The following is a 5,869-nucleotide window of genomic DNA, read 5'->3' as shown; positions in this document are numbered from 1 at the left end:
TAAACCTCTCTATGATAAAGAGAGATGATGTCCTTATGTAATTACAGTTCAACTTTCCAATTCCGATTCAAGAAGCCGGAAATAGTCTGAATTGATTTTCATAATATAAGTAGTGTGTGTGACCCGAAGTAGTCTCTTATTGGCCTCGAAATAATTATTGGCTGACTGTCTCTATTTAGGACTTTAGAGGGCGAGCCCGTTTTTAAATACACTTTTCAAGTACATTTTAAGGGTAGGTGTCTCCTTCTCTTTAAAATAAGACAAGTTTCTTTAAAATCGCTCCACATTTCACCGAGATTCCAATTTTTTGAAATTATCCAAAACTGGGGTTCACCAACTAATCGATTGTGATAATAGACTAGTGGCGGTAGAGAGGGGCGTAGACTGTGTATCCCTCCATCTGGGCGCGTTCTTGTAAGAGGGGATACTGTGCGCTCCCAGTAGGCGATGACACTGAGCTAAGAGATAGAAGGGTATGACGTTTGCATTCGTAGTACTGCCATTACTCTATAGCAATGCGCGGAAACTATTTCTTTTCAATTCCTCTTCAAAATGACGTAAGAGGTCAAGATCTAACCCCTCGCGCGCTTCAATTCAAAGTTTCAAACTAGGCTTAGCAACGGAATTAAGCCTTAGATTGGGCTTAATCCTAAGGATTATTTCTCGTAGACTTTTCACTTATCTAAGGCACCGTATTTATAGGTAATAAACGTATTTAAAATATTACAATTTAATTGGGAAATTTTACGGTTTAGCTCGCACATTCAAAATAGAGTTTTTCCAATAAATATCATTTCTTTGAGGTTAATTATATGATAATTAATTACATTTAAGTCGCGGAAACTAATTTAATCAATATTTTCATGAGCCTAAAAACCCGAGTAGTTCCTTCTTCCTAGCCACCAGATACCATAAAATATCGAAAAATATAACCAAACCAAACCTATAATATGAAGGGTAAAATATAGACATAAAACATGGAAAATATATATTTTAATTAACTTCCGCACCTTAAATATAATTAATTATCCCTAAATTAACCTTGAATAAATGATATCAGAAGTGGTATGAGACTAGAAGTGAAGGGCTCTAGCATTGGTAGTAGATCCTGGCACTAGTGAACAAATTTGAGGATTTTATTCGCCGCTTCCATCGCGCCTACACTAGAGAGAAAAAAATTTGTCGAGTTCCAAAAACATTTCTTACCCCCTTCCCCTCAACCTAAAGCCGGGAGTGAACACGGACGAAGCGGGTGCTTGAATTTAGTTCGGCCGTCTACCGCCGCCCGCGAGCGTCTCACGTTTTGGAGGGAAAATTCAGAAACCGTTACTAGAGGGCCAACCGTTCTTGTGTTATCAAGAATATTCACTTTCGCCGAGTGAAGAGTTTGGTTAGCTCAGTACTTCTAGTCTCATCTCACTTCTGATGATATTTATTGAAAAAACTGTATTTTGAATGTGCCAGCTAAACCGTAAAGTTTAGCCTTTAAGTAACTAGATCCAATTTTTGGTTTTTGGCTTAGCAGCGACGCCTTTTATTGGTTAAATTATGTCGGCTGCTTAATTTTGGTGGTGGCAAACTGGCAAAGGGTTGATCTCTGGGTTGACCGTTGACGTACAAAGGTAATTTTTAAGCAGACGACAGGGTCACGAGGACAACCGGAACTATAGTTTCTCCAAATTCAGAGCTGGTCCTTATTTCCAAAGTTTTTGCTCCTCTTGGTTTATTCTCTTTGTTTTAATACTGTCCTCTATTAATGCACTTTTCTATATCGATGGTGATATTGCAATGGTCAAATCACAAGTTTAATAAATAGCAAGCGTCTATTGCAGAATTGCCGTACCTAACCTAACCTAACCAAACCCTACCCAAACGAAACCTAAGCCTAAATCTTTGCGGAAATGGGTTATGGTAAAAAAGGCTGAACTAAAATTTCTATGTAAAAATTGTGCTCGAGTGGGCCATAAAAATAATTTGAGCTATGATTCTCTAGAAGTGTGCGGAAATTGGTATTCTCGTGAAATTCTATAAAACAGAAACGAAACCAATGTTCCATTTTTCCTAAACTATCCTCAAATAATAACGAGTTTACACTCGTTATTATTTGATCTGAAGTTCTACAAAACAAATATCCTATTTTTCACGTATATAAGGAATTTTTCAATTTTTTACCTGAATCCCCGCGATGCGCGCAATTTATTTAAGAACTTCAAACTGCACCACTTACCATTTTGATGTCTCTGACTTGTTGGACCTGGTTCCTAATCGCACCTCGATGAGCGCCGTTCTGACGCTCGCCTCTCCCCGAGCAACGCTTATTAAACGTCGAAATTGCGACACACCATTGTAATCCAATGAAACAAAGGTGACCCGTTTTATCTCCCTCACGTAATAATGGATTAAGTCACGCCATTTCTTTCTCGAATCAGCATAATTTGCCCCGAATTGATTAACCTATCTTTCCCTCTCTCTCTGTAATAAATCTACCTTTATAAGTTCTTTTATCGGAGATTAGAGAAGCGCCTGACTCCATTGTTTTTCGTGGAACTGATCGTTTTGAAACCTCCCTTCGAAGCGATGATTACGGCCTCGTCATGGGTTTCAATTGTAAGTGTCAACGCGGCTTCCTGGTGTTATCATTCGTAATCTTTCAAATTTGCAAACCGAAGAGCGTCATTCTTCCCAAGAGTTAACCAGATACGAAATATTTTTGTGTTTAATTCCGTTTATCAATTTTGAAGATAAGACAGGTAGTTAACGAAAATAACAACACCGCTTGAAAGACTCATACCTTTTACATTAGCTTAGCCCTCCATTTGGCACGTTTAAGTTAATGCCAATTAAAAGTTAATGCTGCTACTCCAGCCCCTCCCAAAATAAGGTTTCAATTACTTCCAAGAAACAAAGGAGGAGGAATTCTGGAGAAGTTTGAGCACACGAAATAAACATCAATAGCTTGGTTTGCCCGAATTAATAAAAACCTTTGCAATTAGCTAATTGCAGACACTTGAAACTACACTCCTTGATCCATCCTTTACCAACATTAATTGTTTAAATTAATCGACATGATTTCTACAGATTTGTGGTCCACGATTCAATACTAATACTACAATAGCAACGAGCAACCCAAACCTAAAGGTTTTCATGTTATTTTCTCGATAAAAATCTTTTAAACATGATGGCCACGGCCAGATTAGAGTCCCATCTATCGAGAACATTGTGCCATCTTGGTTAATAAGGATAAGTTACCCTTGACCCCAATGCAGTTTAATTCACCAATGACTCCCTATCACTTTCAAAATTACCAATGAAAGAAATTCTTCACTCGACGCCTTTAACAGTGCTAAAATGATTTCCCGTAACCTCATAGTGATCCTTAATAGAAGAACAGAAAGTTTTACCCTCAACAGTTTTGAACGGATCACGCACTGAAAGTTCAAGTTCACTTATCGCATCTTATAAATTTTTAAGAAGCGTTTGAAAGAGAAAGGATTCGTTAAAACACCCAACTTGAGTTCTTGCACTGCGTAAATTCCAAAGTTTTTGCTAGGTGTTGTTCATGTAATCCATTATAGCGATTTTATACTTTACTAACCTTGCATGTAATCACACCTAGCTTTGCGATGGTGTTTTGTGTGTATGTGTGCGTGGCCCCGGACACACGAAAAACCGATTAATCCATAACCACCTTAGAAATCGTAATGTGGAAGAATTGCGAAAGGAAATACATTAGATCTATGGTAGTATGGTATGAGTTAAAGGCAATGTTCTGAATTCGGATGGACGTAAAACAAGTTGGTCGGGACCCTTGTTGAGAAAAGATCCTCTTCCGGCTCTTGGAAATATTGGGAAAGAAATAAGATTGGTATCTTCAAAGTATTCACCCGGTTAGATTGCGGTAACCCTCGAGTTTAAGGTTAATTTGATTGACGCCTGTAACGAAGCCGATTTCTTGGAAAGCGTATTTATTGAAATACTTACTTTATAGACCGGTTTGTTGGGTTGGCGTCGGGGGATGTGGAATGCGGGCACGGTAGCCGGAATGAGAGATCATTTTCAAAACGGAAATGCTGGGTCGCTGTTATTCTAGGAGAGCGATAGCTCTCTTAGATAAGACCTCATACCGACTTTAATGTATAAGGATGGTTTTTTGATTGGTTATAACTTTTTTTGTATCGTATTAACTGCTTTGAAAAAATTCCACAGAACTACAATTCGGGCCCTCAATATGTGGTTAAAATTTCAAGAAGATCCACCCATTAGTTTATTGTATAAAAAATAAAGTTGCTAAGGGTGGTTTTCATTTCCATAAAATTAATCAGCCCTTTTGGTGAAAAAGTTAAATTTTCCCATAGAAATAACATGGAGTTTTTTTCAAATTTAGCCATTTTGTCGCCACCCTTTTGAAATGAAATATTCGTTTGTTACGTTTGGGAATGGTTTTATATCAAAATTTAAACCTTTTTCTAGGACCATTTTTAAGGTTTTTGAGAAAAATTAATTTTAAGTATGTTTAATTTTAAATTTTAAAAACTACCCCAATCTGCGATATTTTAGCATTTATACACTGTTTTATTAGGAAATATCAGCGAGACCAATGTTGGCCTTTTTTAACGTATAGTTGCCTCATAATAATCCGATTGTTTCTTCTTAATGCCTTTTGGTTGGAATGGCCTATCGATAGTGAGATATGACGGCTTTAATATTGCTGCAGTGACGTTGACGCGGCCGCTACAGCGACGCCATCAAAACACACGGGTCTAAATTGTCGCGGATATAGTCAAATTCAAACTAGCTTAATGGACATTTTAACTTTTCCCTGCTAATTATTCTGGATTACCAATAAAAGATAATTAAACTAGACTCCCAATTAAAGATAAAAAACTAGATTACGAATTTAAATAATTAAAGTAGTTTACCAATTAAACGTTCTTAAAATAAATTATCAATTAGAGTTAATTAAACTAGACTACCAATTAGAGGTTATTAAACTAGATTACGAATTAATGGTTACTAATTAAATTACGAATTAATGGTTACTAATTAAATTACGAATTAATGGTTACTAATTAAATTACGAATTAATGGTTACTAATTAAATTACGAATTAATGGTTACTAATTAAATTACGAATTAATGGTTACTAATTAAATTACGAATTAATGGTTACTAATTAAATTACGAATTAATGGTTACTAATTAAATTACGAATTAATGGTTACTAATTAAATTACCAATTAAGGGTTACTAATTAAATTACCAATTAAGGGTCACTAATTAAATTACCAATTAAGGGTTACTAATTAAATTACCAATTAAGGGTTACTAATTAAATTACCAATTAAGGGTTACTAATTAAATTATCAATTAAGGGCAATTAATCTAGATTATCAATTAACGGTAATTAATCTAGATTATCAATTAACGGTAATTAATCTAGATTATCAATTAAGGGTAATTAATCTAGATTACCAATTAAGGGTAATTAATCTAGATTACCAATTAAGGGTAATTAATCTAGATTACCAATTAAGGGTAATTAATCTAGATTACCAATTAAGGGTAATAAATCTAGATTACCAATTAAGGGTAATTAATCTAGATTACCAATTAAGGGTAATTAATCTAGATTACCAATTAAGGGTAATTAATCTAGATTACCAATTAAGGGTAATTAATCTAGATTACCAATTAAGGGTAATTAATCTAGATTACCAATTAAGGGTAATTAAACTAGATTACCAATTAAGGGTAATTAAACTAGATTACCGACGACTGGTAATTAAACCAGATTACCGACGACTGGTAATTAATTCAGATTACCGGCAGTTCATTTTCAAACCTTATCTTTTACACTTTCCAGTCTTTG

This window comes from Phalangium opilio, unplaced genomic scaffold (genome assembly GCF_054372755.1).
Source record: "Phalangium opilio isolate 3A_F unplaced genomic scaffold, DU_Popi_V2 ptg000105l_1, whole genome shotgun sequence".
Classification (NCBI taxonomy): domain Eukaryota; kingdom Metazoa; phylum Arthropoda; class Arachnida; order Opiliones; family Phalangiidae; genus Phalangium; species Phalangium opilio.
This window is presented reverse-complemented; position numbering follows the sequence as displayed.